The 25995-nt window shown below is 49.4% G+C and overlaps 2 long non-coding RNA genes across 2 annotated transcripts; one reads left to right on the forward strand and one right to left on the reverse strand.

Moving 5' to 3' along the window:
* The first annotated feature begins 2567 nt into the window (after positions 1-2567).
* Positions 2568-10242, forward strand: LOC119088698. The gene is made up of 2 exons (XR_005092394.1): positions 2568-2747; positions 9895-10242. It is a non-coding gene; the product is annotated as an uncharacterized LOC119088698 (long non-coding RNA).
* Positions 10243-10295: 53 nt separating this feature from the next.
* Positions 10296-12072, reverse strand: LOC119088699. Its single transcript, XR_005092395.1, has 3 exons — positions 11741-12072; positions 11032-11201; positions 10296-10477 (listed from the first exon to the last, which is right to left on the reverse strand). It is a non-coding gene; the product is annotated as an uncharacterized LOC119088699 (long non-coding RNA).
* Between the last annotated feature and the right edge of the window lie 13923 nt (positions 12073-25995).

The raw sequence follows: 25995 nt of genomic DNA on the forward strand, positions 1-25995 counted from the left end.
GAACTACTTCCTGGGTGTTTGTCTTTAAAAAGTCTTTCTGTTCTGCCTTCTCATTAGTTGTAAACCCAAACACATGACTGCTTCATCACTGCCTGTAAGTACAGCCCTCCAGGTGTTAAAGGCGTATGTCTCCAATGCTGGCTGTATCCCTGAACACACAGAAATCTATGGGATTAAAGGCGTGCGCTGCTGCTGCTGCTGCTGCTGCTGCTGCTGCTGCTGCTGCTGCCGCAGCCGCTGCCGCCACCACCACCACGCTCCTTCTATGGCTCTAATAGCTCTGACCCTTGGCAACTTTATTTATTAACATACAATTAAAATCACATTTCAGTACAAATAAAATACCACCATAACAACTTAATTGTGCTTCTCAACAGATTTCTTAATGAGTTATGATACATTTGATGATGAAGTACTGCACTTCGTGGCCATATTGTACTTCACAGAGGAAATGTTCATAACATATATTTTAGTGGGAAAAAAATAAGATGTCATCATGCCAACGTTTAGTAGTATATTTTAAAATTGCATGAGTAGAAAAAAAAGACAAAAATACAAAGGGTGTTCACCAAAATATTAGTGCCATTTCGACATACAGAAGAAAGGTTTATTGGGATCACAGTTCTGAGGATACGGTATATAGCCACAGAGGAAAGCATGGCAGCGGGGGCGTGAGGCAGCTGGTCACATGGCAGCTGGTCACATGGCATCCACAGGTGGGAAGGGAGGAGAGATGAATGCTTGTGATCAGCTCCTTTTCTACTTTCTATTCAGTCCCGGATACCCACCCACCTCCTAATGGAAAATTGCCACCTACATTGAAGGTGCATTTCAATGAAGCTAATTTGGAAAATTTGGAGGCTTGTCTGGTAATCTAAATCATGCCAAGTTGGCAGTGTCCATGATCACAGAGCTTTTCATCTAGCAGTGTGACTGCACGTGACATTTTTCTTTACATTCCTACCATGAAAATCAGTGACGCTGAAAGATGGAAACATTTCTTCTAATTAAGGTTGTCGATGATGCAGGTAATAATTGAACAGGAGTGGTTGCCATATTTCCACTTTACTAAGCAAAGGGGCAGCAGCAGACATTTGTGAGTCTGGACTCTAGAGCCCTCAGGGAGGCTGAGTGGCTTTGGTGTCCTTTCCAGAAATTCACCCTCACTGTCAGGAATTGCAGAAGTGTCTTCATTCATCAAGGTAAGATGTTGACACCAGTGATGCTTATGCATGAAGATGGCCTTGAAGCTGGATGTGTAGAAAGTTTTCAAAATCAGAGAGACTGTCTCTGCTGGTTCTCACTGAGATGCTTCCCAGCCTCTAGAAAAACATAGAGGAGGCCAGCGGGATGCTGTCATCGGAGAAGAGACAGCCAGAAACCCAAGCCGCTCTGAGACCCCTCTGCTTTGATTGTTAGAAGAAAGTAAAGGAGAGGAAACCTGAAGAAAGCAACTTCCAGCTGAGGTTTGTTTCTTCCCGAATTTCAGGACAATTCAAAGGTTTTATGGGCACAGAATTTTTATGGTCCAGGCTCCTGGGTCAGCATTTGTCCTTCTGTACAGCGAGCATCGTCCTACTGAGGAGGCTGGGTTTCTCCAAGGATTTTCAGAACCAACAAAACAGTTTAACTAAATACATGGACTCGGGCTAAAGAGATTGCTCATTGGTTAGGAACTCAGCCCCGGAGACCTGCATGAGGATCGTGGCACTCGCTTAGCGGGCAAGGGGTAGCTGGCACTTGCCGGTACCTCCAGGGCCATGGGCGGTAGAGACAGCAGGGAACGCTGGTGCTGGCTGACTGCCAGTCTAACCAAAAATGAAACAAGAACTCCAGGTCCAGGGAGAGACCCTGCCTCAAAGGAACAAGGTGGAGAGCGATGGATGAGGACACTCAGCACCACCCTCTGATTTCTGCACGCGCGCACACACACACACACACACACACACACACACACACACACACACACGTGTGCCTCACAATCTCATACACACACACACACACACACGCCTCCCAATCTCATACATACACACACACACACACACACACACACACACACACACACACTTATACTCTACTTACTCTACAGAAAGGAGGAAAAAGAGGGTAGAAGGTAAGAAAGAGATGAGAAGGGGTAATTCTATAGGCAGGGTAAGACTGATGCCAGTCAGACTCCCATGACTGAGTTAGAAGCCTGTCCACCTCTGTGCAGTCTGGTTAAAGACCCAGCATCATCCTCTGGAATCTTCGGAGTGAGAGATCTGCCACCCCATGGCCTCTCCTCCTCCCCTTGCCTGGAAGCTTCTGGGACCCCTAACAATCCCAGTCCTTCCTCCCAGACATCAGTCACTGCACCCACCCGAGCACCACGGCCTCCCCGTCTTCAGAATCCACTTGCTCCCTCAGAAGGAGCAGAGACACTGACCAGAAGAGAAAGCTGACCTGGGGATGTCTTCCCAGCTTGAGTTCAGTCACTGGAATTTTGTGTCTCAGCAGCTTCCTTTGTCCTCCCGATTCTGACAGATATTTAGGGGGCGGAATTAAAAGGAAGTCTTTGGCTTCTAAAATAACTTGATGAGTGACAGGTCTGAGTCAGAAGCGGGAGAAAAGGAAAGGCCGCTAAGAGCCTCGGCAGATCATGGATGCTGGAGTTAGCAAGCCTCCGTGGGACATGATTGGGCTGTATGTGGGTCTCCGGGCACAAGAGGAACCGAGAAAGCAGAAAGGAAAGCTGGAGGAACACATTTGTGAGTAAGACCCTCAGACTCTCAGATCTTAAATATGTGCCCATGGCAGATGTTGTGGCAAAGGCAGTGTACGACTAGTGAGCGATTTCGCATTTCAGAGAGGTCAACGTGGAAATCCAGCCCAGCCTCAAGAGTGTGAGCTTCATCGAATGGCTGCCACACTTCTCACCCCTGTGAATGCCTGGAACCCAGGCCCCTGCAACCACCATCTGTGTGTGCACACGTGTACATGCACGCACTCACAAACACACAGCCCTAGCCAGAGTCCTGGCGAGTCAACACTAGCCAGCCTCTGGTCTGAAACTGACAGCCCTGCTGCGTATAGCCCTCCATGCAGTACACCTGGCTCAGGGCATCTGAACTGTTCAAGCCCAGATCCATGATCCCTGCCTGGAAGGGACTCGGCCAGCTCAGATTCTACCCTGGATAGGCCAGGGTTTTCTTTTTAATACTGACTGGGTTTTTCCACTGAAACGTGGCTCCTGTTTGCAGTCCATGCTGTCCTGGCTATAATGACTCTCTCAGCCACAGAGAAGATAATCCTGGGCGTGCTGCAGAGCAACTTTGCTCTGGACTCAGTACTCCTAGGACTGGCCACAGGTGTCCTAGGCAGCACAGACATACGGTCATGCATCACTTTGCCATGGGGATATGTTCTGAGAAATGCACCCTTGGGCGGGTTCATCATTAGGCGAAGATTATAGAGTGTAGTTACACAAACTAGAATACCTATAACCTCACCAGGCCGTGTAAACATGTGTGGCCACCACCATCTGTATGGTCCATCCTTGGCAGAAATGCTATCCACAATCCAGGACAGTAGCTAACATACACACCACTCTGCCATTTTTTCACTCACTAGCTGAAAATGCATGCCTCTCTGAACCTAAGGGCCCTTCTCTCTACCTGACCCCCTCAGTGGTTTTCCCCAGGCTTCAGAACTCCTAACTGCTCTTTTTTTTCCCTCTGTGGCCCAGGAGGACCAAGAGGGCCCCATCCTAGCAACAGTCCCAGGTAATTTCTCCCCATCCCTTCACGACTCAGTCTCTTTCTCAGGTAACTTGCCTTCCCGTTACTAAAAGAGGGTGTGCGCAACTTGTACTGTGAGTATTCTCTGGGAAATCCGTGAGTAAACTAAATTTCTCTGTAACCTGTGTGTGTGTGTGTGTGTGTGTGTGTGTGTGTGTGTGTGTGTGGTGTGTGTCTGTGTGTCTCTCTGTGAATAAGTGTGTGTATGTAGGGATCTGTGTCTGTCTCTATCTGTGTCTCTGTGTATGTCTGTGTCTCTATGTGCATGTGTGTGTGTGTGTGTGTGTGTGTCTCTGTGTGTGTGTCTCTGTGTGTGTCTCTGTGTGTGTGTGTGTGTGTGTGTAACATAGTATATGGGACCAGTGAGATGGCTCAGCAGGTGAAGATGATGACTTGAGTTGACCCCCAAGCCCCCCCCCGCCCCCCCGTGACAGAAGGAGAAACTCTACTCCCCACAAGTTGTCCTCCGACCTCCACACGCATACCACGGAGCACACATCGCACACAACAGTAAGAGTAACAACTTTAAAACAAAACGACACGAAAACCAGTAAAGCCGAGCAGCCAGGTGGGACTTGCCCGGCTTCCCCGCTAACCGCTTCCCCCATGAGTCGCGTGACTGAGAACCCCTGAACTTCCCTGTGCCCAGTGGTGGCAGGGGCTTCCCAGCCCTCTGAACCACCACGGCGGCATTAACTAGGGGAGTAACCACAGGTGATACTTACCTTCTTTACAGTCCTTGTATTTTCTGTTTCTACAGTGAGAATGAGTGATGTTTTAACAAGAAAAGCATGTTCCAAATTAAAGTCGTTAATTGTCGAGGTTGTGTTAACTCATAAGAGGGAAGGAATTTTAAGTGGGCCTGTAAAGGACCGAGTGATACAATGACCATGGGGTTGCTGCAGGTCACACGACAGACTTCCACTAGCTCAGTTCTCCCTTCTCTCCCTCTTTTCTTAACTTCTCAGTGTGGATAATAGGCATCTTAGGGATTCAAATGTCCTGTGGGTGGGGAAAACCGAGCCTGAATGTGGGTAGTGCCATTCCATGGGCTGCTGTACCATGCTGAATAACGAGGAGAAAGCAGGGGCGCTGAGAGATGGCTGCAGAGGACCAGAGTTCCGTTCCCAGCACCACCCATGTGGTGGCTCACAACCATCTGTGTCTCCAGTTCCAGGGCTCTGACGCCCTCTTTTGGCTTCTGCTGGCCCCAGACCTGCACATGATGCACAGACACACATGCAGGCAAGTCAGTCATGCATGCACTAAATCTTTTAAAAAAAGAGAGAGAGAGAGAGAGAACGCTATATGAGACCAGCAGCCATCTCTCTCTGCTTCCTGACTGCAGATGCAGTGTGGTTAGCCTCTGTGACATTCCTGACCGCCATGCCAGAGTGAATGACAATTCCCAGGGTCACTTCCCACCTGTATTCTTTCCTCAACACTCGATCTCTGCTGACACTGACTTTTCCAAACCCACCTTGCATCTCCCTGTTTCTAAACACATGACCAGGGCCTAGCTTTTTCAGAAATTAGTGACCCTTAGACCTTTAACCTTTGGTGAGACCAAGCCTGCTGCCCCATAGCTCTCCTGCATCCACACAGCCCAGGGATCAGCGCAAGGAAGCATGCTGGAAGGACCTCAGCTAATCTCTCATAGAACCTTCAGATAAAGCCAGGACAGGAGCCTAGTGTGTCTGCTGCACTCCGACTCCAGTGTCTGAGTTGTTCTGGAAGTGATGAGAACCTTATCATACGCAGACCTCATGCCAGCTTACCCACTAAGCAGGACGGGTGTGCAGAAGGCCTCCCAGAATGCTTCAGGGGACCATAAAAAAACGTTCCTCTCCACACTCAATGGTGCTGAGATCAAACAAAATTTTACTCTTTCTTTTCAAAGCAAGAAAAGGGCAGGGGGAGGGGTACAGATATTGCTCAGTTGGTGAGTGTTTGCTCAGCATGCACACAGTCCCAGCTCTAATCCCAGTACTACAGAAACCATAGTAGCGCACACCAGGAATCCCAGCACTCCAAAGGACTCAAGAGACAGGGTAGTGAGGAACTCAAGATCATACTTGGCTCTAAGGAGGTCCAGAGTAGACTGCACTGCATTAGTTCATCTTCAAACACAGACAAGGAGGGTTGGAGAGACTGTAGAGTGCTTACTAATTGGCATTTGTATCCCAGCACCCACATAGCAAGCCAGACCCCGTCTCAAATACCTGTAACCCTAGCTCCATGAGTGGCAGAGTCAGGAGCATCACTGGGACTTGCTGGCTTCCAGCCTAGTGAAGAAAACACAAGTCCCAGGTTCAAGGAGAGACCCTGCCTCAAAGGAATAGGTGGAGAGAGATAAATAGTTTTGTTTTTGTTTTTAAATCCTAACTCAGAACAAGAAAAGGAACTATTATTTACATGATGAATCCAGTCTCGTTTATGTCCATCCGTATAATAACATAGCTGTAAAAACAGATTTTTATTTTCTTTGGGAGAGAGCACATAAAGGTGAAACTTTGAGGGCTCATGAAAGCAAGAGAATGGCCCTGGGCAGCTGGGCCAAACAGCAAAACCAGTGGGGCACTGGGCTGCTGGGGAGCACTCCACTGCTGGGGAGCACTCCACTGCTTGGGAGCACTCCACTGATGGGGAGCACTCCACTAATGGGGAGCACTCCACTGATGGGAGCACTCCACTGATGGGGAGCACTCCACTGATGGGGAGCATCTGCATGCTCACTCACTGTGTAGAGAACAGCAAAGCCTGCTGGGGCAGAGTGACCCTTCCTTGGTGGCTGGGGCTTCCTCACCTCCCCAGCCACCAAAAGGGCACACTGATTCTTGCCACAAAGGCTGGTGTGAGCTCACCCCTTGCCTATGGCTGAGGAAGACTCTTCACTGATCTCACCTCACTAAGGAGCAAACCAGACACGGCCTTCCTACAGTGAGGTGAGAAGAGGTCCCAGGTCCTACTGTCTTCCGCAGGAGCCTTCCTACCCTCTTCAGCTGCTCCCAAACTCCAGGCAGATGACACACTCTCCACCCTACTGCTTCTGAGAAAGTAGCTCCGCCTTAAGGTGTGGGTGTCTGGCTGGGGCCACTTCCTGCCAGTCACAGGGCCAGGCTGCCTGTCTGCGAGCTCGTGAACCACCGAGGGTGACAGGCCCTGTGACTCAGCGTGGTGACAGATGAGAATTTATTTATTCCAGACTCAACTTCAAATGGGAAGCTTTTAGACAAGTCTGCAGGGCAGGCTGAGTCAACCACAGTGAGAAACTGAAGCGCCAAAGGAAACAAAGTCCAGGACTGAGAAATTCCTAGAAAAAATCATAACCTGGGGGCTGGGACGTTGCTCACCTGCTAGGGAGAAGCCTGCCTAGCATCAGGAAGCTTGCCTCTGCTCGGTTCCCAGCGCTCAGGAGACCGAGTCAGAAAGAACACAAGTTCAAGACCATCTTGGCCTGCACAGGGAGTCTGAGGCCATTCTGGGCCAGATACTCAGTCTCAAGAAAATAAAAGAGAATCCATTGCCTGGCCTGGGAGACAGTTCTCTGAGCTAGCACATGAGGCAGCTCCCTGGCTTCCATCTGTCTGCCCGTGTTCCCAGCTGTCCGTCTGACATTCTTTACAAAGGGGGAATGGCAGAGGGATGAGTGCCTGGAATATTAGGTGGCTGGAGGTGGGGAGGGTGACTCAGGAACCAGTGCTCAGAACTGCTGAAGCCCACAGCCTAGATCCGTGAGAAAGGAGCAGGATGTGGAAGAAGCTAGCCTGCCTGAACAAGGCTGTTTGGAGTTGTCGGTAGTCAGGAGGTTGTTGTTGAGTGTGGGAGACCAGGTGTGTCGTGAGTGAACTGGAAAGTGCTCTGAGAAATATATTCTACTTAAAATAAAAATTGGCTATCAGGGGTGGGAGGAGGGGTGGCACACGCCTTTAATCCCAGCACTTGGGAGGCTGAGGCAGGTGGATCTCTGAGTTTGAGGCCAGCCTGGTCTACAGAGTGAGTTCCAGGACAGACAGAAGTACACAGAGACACCCTATCTCAAAAAAACCAAACACAACAACAAATACTAATAACAAAATAAAATTTGGCTGAAGCAGGTAAGGGTATTAGCCATGAGTCCTAATAACCTGAGTTCAATCCCCAGGACCTACATGATGGAAGGAGAGAACTGACTTCTCCAGGAAGTTTCCCTCTGCCCTCTTCATACCATGATACATGTTCACACACATACACACACACACACACACACACACACATACACACACACACACAATCTATATAATAACCTTTTTTTAAGGTTGGCTGAGACAATAACCACGAAATACATCTCCTCTGGGCTGGAGAGATGGCTTATCAGTTAAGAGCATGGGCTGTTCTTCCAGAGGTCCTGGGTTAGATTCCCTGCACCCAGATGGTGGCTCACGACCGTGGGTGACCCCAGTTCTGCATCTGTGAAGTGTGGTTTTGTTCTGAAACAAGTTCTCACTAAGTGGCCTAGGCTGACCTTAAACTTGCCATCCTCCTGCCTCAGCCTCCCTGGCGCCGGGATTACAGACGTCTGCCACCACTCCAGGCAGACTGTTTTATGGAAATGCTGCATCCATTCCTGACAAGACTGTCTGTTTCCCGATTGCCCCACCAGAACTTCGTTTTGGCTGTAGCATCTGTCATCATCTCCATGTCCTATCTCCTTTCGGCAAGTAGATTCCACCAGGGCAGGATTTTTGTGTTTTCTCGTGTACTCTCAGCACCAGGAACCTTTTCTGGTGTATAGCATGTCCTTGGTGGATATTTATTGGGATAATTCCTATAAAGTCTAGTACAGGTCACATCTCTCACACAGGCTCACCCCTCTTTGTTGGTTTGGTTTGGTTGGTTCCCAGAGCTCACTCTGTAGCCCAGGCTGGCCTTGAACTCAGAGGTCTGCCTGCCCCTGCCTCCCGGGTCTGGTGTGAACAGTGTTCGCTCGCCACCGCCACCCAGCTAAACTCCCTCTTATTTGTATCTCTTTATAATGTCGCTGAGATTACAGCATCCCAGGAGGACAGAACTGGAGGACAGAACACCGGGGCAGGGGCGTGGGGACTACATGGCTGAGCAGGTTTCCAAACAGCACATTTCGCTGAAGGTTGAACGTTCGGGTATGGAAATGTGAATGGCTCCACGCCAGCGCCTGAGTAACTCAGGGTGCTGCTTGTAATGTGGTGGCTCATTGTGCCCTCGTTGGAGAGGCTTCAAAGAAATGGGTGTTTGCCCTCTAGTCAATGGGCTCAGCTTCTGGTTTGATTCCCAGAGTGGGATCTGGTAGCAGCCGGTTACACTTCCCACTAGGGCTCTGAGCATGAGCATTACACACTTTCAGTATTTCACTTGATGCTTAAAAGGAAACAGGAAGTGGGTCCACCATCCCCGGCCAGTAACCGCCAACACTTGTCAGTTACAAGTAGCAAAGAGAGGCTTGGAGTGGCTGCGGGACGGAAGGCCGAGAGCACCAGGGCTGAGGGCCTCTGAAAGGGGGCGCTTGGCAAAGACCGTGCCGAGCGGAGGAAGAGAAGAGAGAAGACACTGAGCTCTCAGCACTGGACAAGTGTGCTCCTCCTGCCGGAACTCACAGCCTGTGCACAGCAGCAGCAGCAGTCTTAGGTCGTGCTGGAAGCTGATTCTCTCGAACTGTGCCTCAGTCTCTCTGTCTCTCTGTCTCTCTGTCTCTGTCTCTGTCTCTCTCACACACACACTCCCTTGATGTCAGATTCAGTGCTTTTTTTTTTTTATTTAGACAGTCTCAAAAATAAAAACAAGGGGGAGGACATCATAGCTTCCTTCCACTTCTCATATCCATGTGGAGAAAAACCTGCAGCTCGCCCCCATCAGCCCCCTGTGTCATCACCCGGTCCTCCAATGCATTGTCAAGAACTGGGCAAACAGTGTGAGCCACCCGAGAGCAGCGTGACACAGATACGGCTTTGCAAAATCCCAGAATGTGACATGGAACATGTTGGGAATGTGTGATGGCCTGTGATCGCTCACCAGTGTCCACCTCTGTGGAAAACAGTGTTATACAGGGAAGCTAACAGGAGAAGGAAGACAGGGATTCAGTGGGCTTTTCTTGCATTCACAGGTGTTGATCCAGGCACCCCAGCTGACGGAGCGTGGGAGAGAGGCGGTCCTGATCACTGGACGGTCTTCAAAAGGAGAAGCCAAACATTGGCAAAATGAAGCAGCACATCTGGTTTGTTCTGTTCTTAAACACGATAGATGCCAAGAAATGATTGCTCTGAAATACCCCGCAGCTGCCCAGCACTGATTGCTCTGAAATACCCCGCAGCTGCCCAGCACTGATTGCTCTAAAGTACCCCGCAGCTGCCCAGCATTGCTGCTGCCCCTGTGGGAACCTGGCTCTGCAGTATACCATGGCATGCTTCTGCCAGAACAGGCTTTTAAAAGAAAATAAACTCAAGGTCACTCACTTCCACGTTATAAAAACATTTTGTCAGTTGCCAACTTCATTTTTCTAATGTCCTCTTACCCAATAACCTAAGCCTGGCATGCTGGGCAGAGTCCAGCTTGGGGAATTCCATCCTTGGCGCCAGAGTCTCACAAGGAGTTTAAACTGGACGTTCCTCACTTCTGCCGCCATCCTCCTGCTTCATCCGAGAAGTGTGCCGGGGCTAGAAGGACGGAACTTCAAAAGAGGGATCATGCTGAAAAAGCGGATGAGTCCATGAGCTTAGCAGTGGTCTCCAAAAGTCAAGTCTAGCTTCATTCATTGAACAAATATCAAGATTTTTTTTTTTTGCTAGACTATGCAGTGCGTATGTGCACGTGTGGAGGCCAGGGGTTAATATCAAGTGTCATCCTCGTCCTCACTCAACCTTACTGATAGAGGCAAGTTCTCTCGCTTGAATCTAGAGCTCACTCACCAATTCAGCTGGTCTAGCTAGCTTGCCCCAAGGATCCCATCCAACTAGACTGCTCTCTGGTCACGTGGGACACCAAGCTGGAGAAGGTAATTTAAGGAGTCTTAGCACATCTTCATGAGCTCCTGGGGGAGCTGCCTGTGGCAGAACAAAGGAGTAGGAAGTCCACATATGACTTACTAACAGGTGGCATTCTGGGAGGGGCATCACCCCAACAACAACAAACCACTGAAAACTTTGTTTCCTGCCCCTTTGTGAACATCGGCAAATAATAAATGGCAGCTGTAGAGTGTGAGGGTGGCGGGGCATGGGAGGCGGAAGAACATCCAACTGCCCACCTTGTGTAGATTCTTCTGTGCAGCCCCAACAGGGAGTCCACCAGGTCTCGCATCCTCCGCCTTGACAGATGGGGAGGCCAGGCGGTATCAGGCGAATGGCAGTTTTACTGTGCGCTGTTCTCTTGGCTAGGGAAGGTCATTGACTATGGCTCTTATTGCCCAACGTTGTGCTGTAAAGGGCGACAATGCGAATAGAGTCACATCTCCAAGAGGAGCCAAAGTTCCTGCCATGCGTGCAGACTTGAGTGCCCACATAAGAGCCAGGTGTGGCGCCCCACGTGGGTAATGAACTCTTACTATGTTCCCTTCCCGAAGCGTGGAACCCGAATTCTTACAGAGTCCTCTGCAGTCCCTCCTAACTAAACTGGACACTCTAGCCTACATCTGTACTGCCCACCTTTGCTGGTCAGGATCTTTAATTCATTGGCGATTACTTTTTACAAGATTTCTTTTGAAACCAATAATTCCTTGAGAGTAAGGGCCCTGGGTCTTCTGTGTTCACCACTGAAAACCTCAAACAATGCAAAGACATTGTTCAACAACATCTGTGGACTGGGATGCTTTAGCCATTTGCTCAGAAATCTGGGCTGAAATAGGTGGCTGTAGTTTCCAATCATTTTTTTATACTCCCTCCCTCCCTCCCTCCCTCCTCCTCCTAACTCCTCCTAGGTCTACCCCTCATCTCACGGCCCCCACCCCCAACTCCAACCTTGTGTCCTCTTTTTAGGACTTCCTGCTCCTTGCGGGGCTCCTCGGAGACAACCTTCAGAGAGATTCTGCATCACATCTGCAGCGGGTTTCTTGTGTTCTGAGTTAACACTGTGTTAATGCAGAGAACTACAGTTCAGTACAGCAGATCCCTGCCCAGTCCACGCCTGGCCAGCTGCCCAGTGTGGTAAATAAAGTTTGATTGGAACACAGTCATGACTTTTCACTCTCAAAGTGCCAAGGGCTGCTTCTCACTGTAACAGTGAGTAGTTTCAGCTGAGACTGTCCAGTCCAAGAAGCCTAAGACAGGACTTCTATGAGGGGAAAAAAAAATCAGAACTCTGGTTTGAAGGATTGAATTCTTTTAAGACAGTTTATGGTTTCTATCACTTCAGCCAAGTTTGGCTCCATTCTGTTTGCTCATCCTTTGATCTGCTCTTAGGATTTGAACATTGTTCTAGCCGTTCGTCAGAACAAATCGGACAGTTGCTGCTGCAGCTCTCTGCTAGGAGATACCTCTGCCTGCGCGCATGTCTGCCCTGCCTCATTCTTGCTCTGCCTTTCCTTTTTCTAAGACACGGTCTGAGGCTGCCTAGTCTGATCTCAAACTTGAATTCATGGATTGTCTTGAACTTTTAATTCTCATGCCACCATCTCTAGAGTGCTGGGATCAGAGATGTGCACCAGCAGGGGGATGGAACCCAGGGCTCTGTGCATGCTGAGCGAAGATGTACACCAACATGCAGATGGAACCCAGGGCCCTGTGCATGCTGAGCGAAGATGTACACCAGCATGCAGATGGAACCCGGGGCCCTGTGCATGCTGAGCAAGAACTCTACCTAGCTGAGCTGTCTGTATTCTAACAAAGTCCAAAATCCTTAGTTACCCTTGGAATTTTGGGGAGGAACACATGCCATGCTTAGCTTCTTTTCGATCTTGGCACTGTCCTCTTCCCACTCCAGTTCTTCACGTGAGAACTCCCGGACACATGCTTCCCTTTCTTCAGGCTCACTCCCACGGGTGCTGTGAGAGTTTCAGTTTTGAACGTCACCTGCCTCTCGCTGTAAGATCTCTAGATGATAACTTTGAGCTTTTCTTTTTCATTTCCTTAAAATTTTAAGATACTATCTGTGCTAACTGGTCTAATGTCAACGTGATAAACTAGAGTTAACTGAGAGAAGGGAACCTCACTTGAGAAGATGCCTCCTTAGGATCCAGCTCTAGGCAGGCCTGTAGGACATTGTCTTAATTAGTGATTGATGAGGGAGGGCCCAGACCATGGTGGGTGGGGACACCCCTAGGCTGGTGGTCCTGTGTTCTATAAGAAAGCAGGCTGAGCAAGCCATGGGGAAGAAGCCAGTAAGCAGCACCCCTCCATGGCTTCCAAATCAGCTCCTGCCTTCAGGTTCCTGCTCTGTTTGAGTTCCTGTCCTGACTTCCTTCTATGATGAACAGCAATGTGGAAGTGTAAGCCAAATAAACCCTTTCCTCCCTAACTTGCTTTTTGGTCATAGTGTTTTGTCGAAGCAATAGAAACCCGAAGAACACTATCTTATGACTGTGGAGGGCACAGAGGAAACCTAGACACCCTTCCTCAGCAGTGCTGTGCTCTCGGGGTACCAATCCATCTATTTCTCCTTCCCTCCAACCAGCTCTGCTGGGTTGGCATCAGGGGGTGAATTGTGCATCCCTCCATGTATTCACACTTCAGAATGTGAAGTATTGGAAACAGAGTCTGCTGCAGTAGCCAAGTTTAGAGGTCATAAACGTGAGTCGTTATCAGGATAGAGAGGGAGAAGCAGGCTTGGGCTTGGGTTTGAAAGGGCAGGAAGGAAAAACAGGGAAACCCTCTGGGGAGATTCTTAATCACCTGAGAGAAGTCCCTACCCCCCCTACCCCCCCCAAATTAACAGACCTTAGCAGAGGCTCAGCTGGGACACACTAGGGAAACTTTCCTCTTACAATCTGTCACTCCCTCCCAATTCCAACACTCTAATATCAAAACTAACATGGATCCAGTATTTGCCACATGCCAAGCACGTTTCCAATATTAACTGTAGTGGGTAGCTGTTCTCACCATGCCCTGAAGCACCACCCCTAGTGAGGTGGCAGGAAACTGTTACGCCTGCCTATGACCTTTAAGTACATCCTCCTGAGGTATGGCCACTAGGGACCTGGGATGCACATAGGGGGCTCTCTCTTCGCTACCTGGTGGTTTTGGATGCTGGGACGGACAAGAGCAGATCTCACCAGAGAACAGCATTGGGCAGTGCCTCAGCCTTCTAGGATCCTGCGACAAATTCCTCTATTTTGTCTTGTGAGTTTTCTTTCCAAAATAAATTCCTTTGCCCATTTAGCAGACTCCGTGGATTGTTAGCAATGTAATCCCATTAATTAACAACTCCTAATTCATATTCATCATCACGCTGATGCTGATGTCTTTATCCCTAGTTCCTGTGTGAGGAGACGGCTCAGACCCGTGTACAGGCTGTCACAGCCAGGCTTTTGAGTGAGTCTCAACCGGCCTTCACCTGAACTTCACCTTCAACAGCTGTCTCTCCAAGTAAGTGAACAAGAAAAAAAAAAGTTAATTTGATTCCAATGATATTGACACCGGAGTCTTCAAGCTGAGACCCCAAAAGTCAAAGTGAATCATCCTTTTTCATAAATAGGTGAAGCTTGGGCAGACATGTAGAGTTGTGATCGGGCAACAAAGGAATAATATCGACATACTGTAACAGATGGACTGGGGGACCTAGCAAGACCTGTCCAGTGTCCCTCCCCCTGTGTTTATAACAAGTTCCCTTCCTGAGATCAACTTCTTCTGGTCTCAAGGTTGCTGCAGTTCATCAGACGAAGGAGGCCCAGGACCGTCTCTAGGGTCAGCTCCAAGAGAGAGACAGAAAGGGGCACTTCAGGGAGTTGTTCCTAAGCCTGGTGGTTAGTTTCGTGGAAAGGGGGCTCAGGTTTCTATAGCCAAAAATGATCTTGAACTCACGACCATCTTTGCTTCTACCTCCAGAGTAATGCGAGGAATATGGGTGAATACCAACAAGAATTCAGGGATTTGTACATACTAGGCAAGCAGTCTGTCAGCTGAGCTACAGCTCCAGACCCTTTGCAGAAGAGAAATTCTAATTTCTGTGGTTTACCCTGAGGGAGAAAGGGAGCAGGAGACAGACAGTGTGAAGACAGAAGGAGAAGACAGAAGACCGGGGTTGCTAGGGTCCTGGAGATGGCCTTGGTCCTGGAAGCACTCACTGTTCTGGGCCCTTTATTCTCCCACACAAGTACTAACCAGGTCCAATCCTGCTTAGCTTCTGAGATCAGAAGAGATCAGGAGAGTTCAGGGTGGTATGACCATCAAATCCCATTCTCAATATAACAATTGGTGGGTAATAGTGAAAATCAGACAGAGCATGGGGATTTGTTCCATGAAGCCACATTGGGAGAAGGAGGAAAGAGGTCCAGCTACTCCCTGGGTCCATCTTTGGAGTCCTGACTTGAGGTTTTAAATAGAGGGTAAGGCGTGTGAAGAGCTCAGCGGTCTTGGGGAGGTATGATCTCACCCACCATCATTGTCTGGCTTCAGGTTCTCCCGCAAGGTGGTCAGACAAGTTCCCAGAACTTCGTGAAATCTCTTTCTAGGAGATAAGTTCCACCGCTGGAGCAGCCACAGCCCTGTTCTTTCCCTGTTCCAGCATGAGACCCCTACATGAATCTCATTGCTCACAGACCACGGTTTCAATAAACCAGTAGACAAAGGGAGGGGAACATCTGTCTCCAGATCATCTGTACAACTGGAGCCTTCACACTGGAGCGCTCCTGTTCCATTCCCCACACTACGACCTCTTCACCCTGTGAGATCTGAGGGTGTGAGACCCTGGCCAGCCCTGCCAGCCTTCCCCATCCCAGCCATTTAGGATGGCTCTCACGAAGACCCGGGGGACACAGAGTTCCTGACTGGAACTCAATAATGAGAAGCCTCTTGAAATTTTGATTTGAAAGTGAGTGTGATAGTGCCTGGGGGGGTGGAGGGAGAGTCATCCTAGGACATGGTGTTGGAGGCAGGAGGATCAGAAGTTCAAGGTCATCCTCAGCTATGTAGTGAGGATGAGACCAACCTGGTCAGAAGAGACCTTGTTGAACAAAAAAAAAAGGGGGAGGAGAGAGAGAGAGAGAGAGAGAGAGAGAGAGAGAGAGAGAGAGAGAGAGAGAAACAATGGAAAGGAAAGAGGGAGGAGAAGGAGGAACAAAGAAATCTGGATTTGATGCTACCAACTGAAGAATTTAAGAGAGTGGGCACACGGTTGGTGTGAAAGACTCTACCCACTCCAGGCATTTATTCTTCGCAGCTTTGAGAAATCGAACCCAGGGCCTCAGGAATCTAGGCCAGGACTCTCCCACTGGGCTGCATTCCTAAGCCAGAAAATGCACTTTTGAACCATAGCTTATTTATTACCTTCGTTATTAAAGGACTATTAATCAGCCCACCTTGGCAGCTGAGATTTAAAATGGGCGTTAAAGACGAAAGGCAACCATTCGCTTGCTAAATGAAAGAGGAGCCGCGGTTCTGAACAGAGCATCCGTCACTGAAAGCAGATGACCCGCCGACTAAACTCCGGTAAACTCGGGGCCAGAAGCCTCAACAAGCCACAGGAAGAAGTTCCTCAGGAAGAAGGCAGACTGGTCTGCGAAGGGCAGCAGTGGCAGTCCTGCACAGCCACATACAGAAGCAGGAAGGGTTTGCAGGAAGTGCTCTGGAGCATGAGCTGATAGACAGGAAGCTCCCACCCCCACAGCAGCCCAGCCTCCCCTGTGAGCCTGAAGGAGTTCAACAGGCAGCCAGGGCAGCAGCCAGAAGGGGGGTTTGTTGCTGCAACACAGGAAGTATTGGCAGTTGCTGTTAGAAGGGTTTTTTGGTTGTATTCAATCTGGAAGTTTCACACTTCGTCTCAAAAAAGCCAAGGACTTGAAAACCACTTTCATCCCTGCAGCCCTGGAACAGAGGCCAGGCAGATCTCTAAGGGAGATGCCATCCTCAAGCGGCAGCTGGGACCAGTGTCTGCAGAGGAAGCCCTGACAGATGCAAGCCCAGTGATGGCCAAGAGCTTGTAACTCTGCAATTAATCTGTGGTGTCTGGGGGCAAGGACTGAGCCATGGAGCTGGGAAACCCAGGGCCCCTCTGCGCTTAGCAAACACAAGTCCCTTGGGCTAGGGGTAGCACTCAGATGGCAGAGTGTGTCGTCACCACTGCAGAGACAGGTTGTGGCAGCGTGCCTGTAATTCTAGCACCAGAGGTGGTGCTGGAGGTAGAGAAGCAAAGGGACCAGAAGCCCAGCTTCATCTCCACACATCCGGAGGCCAGTCTGGGGTGCGCAGTGAGAGAGACCCTATCTCAAGAGCAGGGGCAGCTGCAGGAAGGAAACATGACTGATTCTCGCTTTGGCTTGGGGAATGACTTCAGCCAAGAACAGACAATGGATGTCCTTAGTCCCATGAGTACACTCATTTCTAAAGCCCCGAGACCTACCCCAGGCTTCCGTGATCCCCGAGTAGGGAAGCTGTGGGCTCTCGCCGTGTTAAGAGGATGTGCACAGCCCAGCTGCTGGGTTAGCTCTGCACTCCTCCACCCTCGTCAGCTCTGGGTTCCGGCCCTCAGGCCCCATCATGCGGTCGGCTCACCTAGTGTTAACTGGACAAGAGCAGACCACAGCTACGCTTTGCATTTACATGGGCACACGCCAGTATGAGTGGCAAGGGGTAGTGGACAGAGGAGAGGAGGGGTGAGCAATAGGAGGGTAGGGGAGGAGGGAGTCTCCTCTGGGCTGGGATGAAGTCATTTCCTGAGCCAGAGGTGCCTGGGGATTTCACCAGTTTCCTAACAGGGAAGCCCCGGGAGTTGGAAGGTGAGAAAGGCAGTTACTTGAAACCCACTTGGTAGCCACCATTCTGTCTTCATCAACAGAGCACTCCAGGTCTTCATAATAAACAGAAATGTACTGGTTCACAGTTCTGATGGCCCAGAAATCCAAAATGAAGGGGCCAGCGGGACGGGGAGAGGTGTCTTGCTGCGGTGGCAGCCTGGCAGTACAGCCCCCCGGGGCAGAAGGCCCCGAGGCGGGGAAGTAAATCTCTTGAAGGAATGTACTACCACAGTAATGAAGACACTGGGAGCTAGGCACCAGGTCCAATCCCAGCTCTAGGCTAGGAAGAAAGCGTCAAGGGTTCAAGGCCAGCCCAGGCTACATTATCTAAAAAGTTATTACAATAAGTAAATAAAGCTTCTTTTGAACGCATGGAAGAGTTTACCTACTAGCTCCTTTAAATCCTCCAAACATGCTTGGGATTACTGTCTGAGATTAAGTGTCCAGAACACACTTTTTGAAGAACAAACTTAAACCACATCATATCCTTCGCTAACTGGTACAGTTAACTGTTAAATGGATACGATTCTCCCGCCACGCAGGGTCTTTCTTCACAAATCTTGTGATTGCCCCAGGTAAAGAACTCTTAGAAACTGCACAGAACCGAGCAGCATGCAGCCTCACATATCTGTATTTGGGAGTGGAGGCGGAGGCAGGAGGATTGGGAATTCAGGGCTGGTGGGGCCTATGGGAGACCTTGTCTCAAAAAAAAAAGTTTGAGTTACATTTTGGATGAGGGACTGAAATGAAGGCTGGTGAATGACGTCTGGTCACTCACTGAAAACAAGACAGACTGAGAAATGAGGGTTGGCCGGAGGAAGCGGCGGCAGGGCCGAGCAGGGTGCAGGAAGAGGAGGCTCTGGCACTGAGGGCTTGCTCTGGGCCGTGGGGGAAAGCCTTGGGATCTAGAGCGGGAAAGGTAGGTTGGAAGGCTTTCGACAAAACCATCCTCCCAGCAAGGCAGAGGCGAAGATGGATTTTACTGAACTGACCCTCTGGCTCTCACAAGGAACAGTGCATTGACTCTGAAGACGTCAATGCTGTTTCCCTAAAGACAGCTTCTGAGTCCCAGGAAGCTGCGGCCAGCCCTGAAGAAGCCCATGTGGGGTTGAATCTGCTCAGACTCCAGGATTGTAGGTAGAACAAAGCTCACTAGCCAGTCTGCACCACCAGAGCTGTTCCATGTGGAGTCTCTTTCCTGCAACCAGAAAGGTGTTTGTGTTGGCTGGATGTGACTGTGTATCCCAGGGTCAGGTTCTGGGGCTGAAGAAAACACACAGTCCTTTCTTAAAACTGACCTGGACTGAAGCAACTCCTGTCAAAATCTCAACAGGTTTCTGTGCGGGATTAGACAGATTTATAAGGAAAGGAAATGGCCAGCGGGGTTGGGGGAGGATACTGCAGAAAGGACCATTCTTCCCAACATTGACATTTGTATGTAGCCACAGCATCAAGACAGTGTGCATGGAGGAGGGAGGGCGAGAAGATGGATGGAACAGAACCCAGATGTAAGTTGGGTGTGTGCACACTTGTGATCCCAGCAGCTGGGAAGTGGAGGTGGAGCAGCCTTAGCTACACAGCAAATGACTGAATAAACTGGGAATGCTCATGTATTCTGAATGGTGGCTCAAGAGAAAGCGTAAGCCAGTGGAGGAAAGACTGCTTTTTACCCAACATTCCTGAGGCCGCTCACCCTGAACCTTACACCTTACGCCCAACGGATCAAAATGAACCCTGGACTGAAACAGCATGGGACTGTAAAACCCCTAGAAAAGAACACATCACAGGAAAAAATTGGAGGGGGGAACTAGGAGTAGAGTTTTTAGATTTAAGACCCAAAGCACAATCCATAAAAGGACAAATTTATACAGTGGGCCTCATCAAAATTAGAAATATTTGCTTTGTGAAAAATCCGGTAAAAAGGGATGGAAAATACAAATTACAGAGTGGAAGAAAACATTTACAAATCATGTCTGACAAAGGCCTTGTGTCCAGAATACACAAAGAACTCTTAAAACAACACTGGAATCCTCAGCCCCTAAGTGGTGATGTTACCAGGGTCAACCTCATAGACAACAGAGCTAGAGTCAGCAAAGATTAGGAGATGGATCCCAGAGAGCTCAATGAGGATGCGTGGGGACCCTCCCTCGTCACACCAGGATGTGAGCCCTCACCACACCAAATCTTCTGGCACTGTGTCTGAGGCTCCCCAGGTCTGCATTACTGAGAAAGAGATGCCAGCCATGTATGAGCCCCACCTGTGGGATCCCATCATAGCAGCTAGACTAAGGCAAGAACCCACAGCAAACCCCACACCATTCATTCCTCAGTGCTCAGTGGTCCACTGGACTTGGGATCACGAGGGGGCACTATTGGTGAAATTATTAGGGCCACTCCATGTAGTTAAAAGGGAGGTTTATTTAGTGGCATAACTTACAAATGAAGGGATAGGTAGGTTCCAGGGTCTGGGAAAGGTGTGGCGCAGTCCGGCAGTGTTCTCTAGAGAACTCTGCTCAGTCTACCTCCAGCGTCCAGGGTCCAGGAACCAAGAGAGCCCCCGCATCCGGAACTCAGCTCTTCAGCATCCTCTCTCAGCCTTGTAGGCGTGACCATTACCGAAGCCTCAGTGGGGGTTGGAACTTCCAGGTCAAAGCTGGAATGACTACCCACTACAGGGCACCAGGTACAAATAAAAACTTCTGTGCCCTGACAGAAATCATGATTCAGGGTGCTTGGATGGGACCTGAGAAAACTGCATGAGCTGAACATTGTGGCCGAGGCCTCTAATCCCGACACTCAAGAGGCTGAGACAGGAGGAATATTGAGAGCTCAAGGCTAGCCTGGGCTACTCAGTGAGTTCAAGGCTTTCCAGACTATATAGGGAGATGCTATGACAGAGAGAGGGACAGACAGACAGACAGACAGACAGACAGAGACAGAGACAGAGAGAGACAGAGACAGAGGGACAAAGACAGAGAGGAGAGGAGAGGAGAGGAGAGGAGAGGAGAGGAATCCAGCACTGACCATAAGTGCCCTGAGGTGCAAAGTAAGGCAGAACGACCAGTGACCAACCAACCTGACGTAACTATGAACAACCGTTTCTAGGGAGCAGCCTCCATCTTGTTTGCTAGGATGTGTGCTCATGTGAGAAGAATGCTTTCTACTCACACACGAATGCCTAAATCCTCCAGAACCTGCTCCCTTACAGAGACATTTTAATTAAAAAAGAAAATGAAAGCATATTTTAGAAAGTTTTTATATTTATGCTTAGATAAGAGCCTGTGAGCTCAATGGGAGGTAGGTGCTCATTATAACTTGTCTGAGCCCATGGCAAACCTTATTCTTTTAGGGTGCGGCATGGATTTTTTTGGCATCTAGGGTGCATTCATTTTGTAACTTAACCAGTGTTATTGAAGCACACTGAGCTTTGAGCCTTCAGAGAAGCAGAGACCCCTGGTCGTGTCGATGGGGAAGAGCCTGCCTCAGGGTCAATGACAATACTTTCTACCAACTACTTTCACAGCCAAGGCACATAAATACACACACAGGTCCCGCGCCAAACCCCAAACCATCCCTGTTGCCACTGCACTATTCTTCTTCCAGCTAAGCTAGATCCCCAGAAGGCAACAAGCTTAAACTCAGAGACAGCGACCAGACTGGGTTCGTCTGAGCAGTAACTGAGTAAGAGCATTGTGATCTAACCTCTGAGAGATGTGGACGCATCCAGACAGATGGAGAAGGGAAAATGGCCTCAGGCAGATTAGGTAGGCAACGGTCAGCTCTCCACTGTGAAAGGTTATCAAGGGGGTGAGGTCAAGGCCAGCCAGAAGAGATTGGGGAGGAGAAGGGGTGGGAACAGGTGGAACTGAGATGGCTCAACTGTTAAGAATATTTGCTCAGTTCCAGGACAGACAGGGCTGCACAGAAAAACCCTGTCTTGAGCCCCCCTTTCACTCACCCCCCCGAAAAAAAAACAGAAAAGAAAAAAATTGCTGCTATTTCAGGGGACCAGAGTTAGTTCCCAGCAGCCACATCAGACATCACTCACAACAGTGTGTGACTCCAGTTCCAGGAGCTCTGGTTTCTTCTGACCTCCACGAGCACCCCACACATATGCATATACCACACATACACATAAATAAAAAGAGACATCTTTTTAAGGAGAGAGAGAGAGATGCTGGGGAACAGGAGACAGAGACCACACCACTGATCCATAGGGGAATGGCAAGCTGACACCCTGCGTGCCAGGGACTTCCCTGGCCAAGGAGATTCCCTGCCCACCCCACAGCCTGGGTCCCAGAATTTTTGTGTCTTTAGCATGCCATGTTGGTCAAAAGCTGATCACTGGGGGAAGCAGACTTCATCTCACTTCCTTTCACCTCTGCATGACTTGTTTCTTCCTTGGGCTAAACCCAGGCAACCGACATTCCCTTGTCCCTGATAGAACGGGAACATGCAGACTACTGGGAGAGCACACTCACTAACTAGCTCCACGCTCAGGAGACACCACACACACACACACACACACACACACACACACACACACACACACTTGCACCAGTCGTGAGCACACACTGTATGTGCACACCACATACTCTGCACTGACAAGCTCCAGAGATCACTGGCAGCGCAAGCTGCTGTGGTTTGCGGTCCTATGCCATCCAGCCCAGCTGCTGCACAACAGCAAACCTCCCTCCCTCCCTCCCTCCCTCCCTCCCTCCCTCCCTCCCTCCCTCCCTCCCTCCCTCCCTCCCTCCCTCCCTCCCTCTCTCTCTCTCTCTCTCTCTCTCTCTCTCTCTCTCATAGTGTCTCTGGAAAGCCTTGAACTCACTGAGTAACCCTCAGAACTAACTGCCAGGCAGGTCGAACAGCCCGCCTCGCAGGGAAAGGATGCTCCGATCTCCAGAGCCCCTGTCTCTCTGGAGCCCTGCCTGTTCACGGCCCCTGCTGTATGGGGTAGGCAACTGTCTTCCCACTGATCCTGTTGCCCCAAAGCCACCGTGAACCCTGCCACACACTGTCGCTTATCCCGCATCGGAGGCCCGGTTCTCAGCCGTTGCCAATCCAGTGAGAGACACCCCAAGTTTCAGTGGATTCAGAGCCCCAGCTTGGGGTTCAGCAAGCAGCCCGGGAGACAGCCTGGCTTGGGTTTGAAATGCAGTGCGGCCCTGGATGGGAAGCCTGGCTGCTGCCGTGTGGGCTCCAAATGAGGCGGGGAAGCCCTCTAGTGGTCATGACAGATACAGCAACAGCGAGGAAGTACACAACAACCGACTTTCGGGGGCCCTCTCCATCCGTCCCACACTTCCAGGCACCAAGTCTCTCCCCCTTCTCAACCGTGTCTTGTCACCACACAACCTGCCGTGTTCAGTTGCGCTGCAATCCCTGTTTCCTCGATCCCCTCCTCCAGCGGTCCCGGAGAGTGTATCCTGCACCTCGGGCCGCACGTCTTCCCTCCAGGGGTGCCTGGTCCCCTGTGGCCTCTAAGAACCTCCCGAGCTCCCGGTGGCTAGAGCCAGGATCTTCAAATGTGGGAGCGTGGGGACGCGGGTGGCCTTCTTGAAAGCATGCCGCTGACCCAGGGCAGGCACAGCTCACCGGCTGCCCCAGCCCAGCCACGGACACTGAAGGAAGCCGAGGTGTCCTAGCATTCTTGCACACCGGCGAAAGACTGAAAACGCCAGTCTGGCCCGCTTCTGAGCCCTCCGCAGACACGCCTTGAATTCCTTTCCTGGTTGCTAGACTCCGGCTGTGCGGGTTCGAATCCCAGCCCACAACTTGTTAGACATGCAAGCAGAAAAGGTTCTGAATTCTTAGCGTCTTTACAGGGTGGCCATGGAGACCGAGGGAAGCAAGTTGTCTGATTTAGCCCGGCTGGCCAGTCCACGCTCTGTGACTGGCCGCTGTGGCTTCCCGGCCTCTGGCTGGTTTATTTGTGCCTGTGGCTGGGGCCTCGTGCCTTCTAGCTGTGCCTTTTGGCGTCTGACACGGAGTTGGCCTGAAATGACCTCTCCCTATTCCCTGACATCCTTTTCTTGCTCGTTATTTCCCTCCCTTTCTTAGGGACCGCCTTGGCAGGACTGTGGCCCTCGGTGCCAGGCTAACTTTCGTAACTTTATATCTTACAACACACCACAGAAACACCTATGTGGTGTTTTCTTGTGCGTGCGATCTTGTTGAAAATTTAAACTTACATGTTTATGCGTTACCGGAATCACTCCTTACGTTGTTTGGCCTTTTTCTCCTCTGCGTAGCTAGACTGTGCACCCAAAATGCTTCAGTGTCTCATACTTTTATCCTGTAAAACTTATCAAATGCAGGGGCTGGAGAGATGGCTCTGAGGTTAAGAGTACTGTCTCCTCTTCCAGGGGTCTTGAGTTCAATTCCGAGCGCCCACATGGTGGCTCACAACCATCTATAACTAACCCCAGGGGATCCAGTGCCCTTTCGTGGTGTGTAATGTACATGTGGACAAAAGACCTGTAGACATAAAATATATAAATAAATTATTTTTAAAACTTATCAACTACATCTTCACTATGTTACCTAATAAAACTGCCCTGATAGAACTTGTGAATGACAGAGAGTTTTGGTGGTGTTAGCTCAGTAAGTCCTCATCCCCTGAAACAGGTCTCCAGGAATCATCTTGGGATCTTTGATCATCCAATTTCTACAACATTCATTAATACAAGAAAAAAAAAAAACTTGGTCTATTTCATAGGACCTGTCTCATCAGCCACAAAAGCAAGACATTGTTCTCCATATTTAAATTATGCCACCACAGTCTGAGGGTCTCCAAGTGGAAGACTGGGTCAAAGGTCAAGTGGTGCATTTTTAAGAATGTGATTATGCTGTCACTCACAGCGTCTTTAAAGTTTAGGCTACAGATTAAGTGTAAAAGCACTTTCAATATTTTTGATGTTGATCAACATTTCCCTCTGCAATGCACTAAGCACCTTCTACAATCACACACACACACACACACACACACACACACACACACATATGCATCAGCAGATGGCAGTCTTATACATTGCTGATTCAAGTTATAACAGTACCACTGCTTTGGAAATCTTTAACAGTTTATCTACTGATGCAAACATGCTCCATCCCCTATCTGCGAGCAGGTCCAACAGAAGAGAGTGCCTAGGTCCACCAGCAGACACAGACAAGAGTGTGAGGCTTTGTTTGCTTTTGTTTCTGAGGCAGAGTCTTGCTCTGCAGCTCAGGATGTCCTTAAATTCGCAATCTTCCTGCCTCAGCCTGGACTGTAGGCACATGCTGCTATACCCAACTTATAACAGTGCTAAGAGAGGTTTTATTTATATCCCCCAAATGGAAACAAACTAAATATCAATCAATTATAAGATATAATAAATTGCAGTAACTTTGTAGAAATAACAATTGAATAATATACAGAAATAAAGAATGAATTACTCGGCCGGGCGGTGGTGGCGCACGCCTTTAATCCCAGCACTTGGGAGGCAGAGGCAGGCGGATCTCTGTGAGTTCGAGGCCAGCCTGGGCTACCAAGTGAGTTCCAGGAAAAGGCGCAAAGCTAAACAGAGAAACCCTGTCTTGAAAAAAAAAAAAAAACAAAAAAAAAAAAAAAAAAAAAAAAAAAAAAAAAAAAGAATGAATTACTCCTATTACTCATGAATGGATCAAAGGTCTAATATTCAGCTAGGGAAATCAGACAGTATGTATGATTTAATTTATTTGAAATTCAAGAAAACCAAGACTTCAGTGACAGAAGTCAGAACAGACCTCTCCATTCGCTAACAGAGAACTAACTGTACCTCTGAACACAGTGATGCTGGCATCCATTTTGCTGGACACTAAGAGAACCACAGATAACATGTATCTAACATCTGCTGCCAGTTCTCAGCACAGACTAGTGGCTGAACAATGATACTTTGTAACATATACAGAGGCCAGTTTAAGTTAAAAAGTTGCTAAGTAAAAGGATAGTTTTGATGATAGTCAACCAAAGTTCTAAATGCTTTTGCGTTGGAAATCTCCCATGGCTCTTCTCCTTCCTTCTCCTTTCCAACTACGTGTGTGTGTGTGTGTGTGTGTGTGTGTGTGTGTGTGTGTGTGTGTGTGAGAGAGAGAGAGAGAGAGAGAGAGAGAGAGAGAGAGAGGTATTTGTACGTATATGTGTGTGTATGTGGATATATATGTGTGTGTATATGTATATATTTTACCCAGCCCTGAAAGATCAACATATTTAAGGTGATAATGGTACTCCCCACTCTCCTGCCCCTTTCCTACATGCTCCCATCCCCAGTTCCTCGTGTGGCTAAGGGAGTTTGTGTCCCTGGTTTG

Source organism: Peromyscus leucopus, chromosome 10 (assembly GCF_004664715.2).
Source record: "Peromyscus leucopus breed LL Stock chromosome 10, UCI_PerLeu_2.1, whole genome shotgun sequence".
Lineage (NCBI taxonomy): Eukaryota > Metazoa > Chordata > Mammalia > Rodentia > Cricetidae > Peromyscus > Peromyscus leucopus.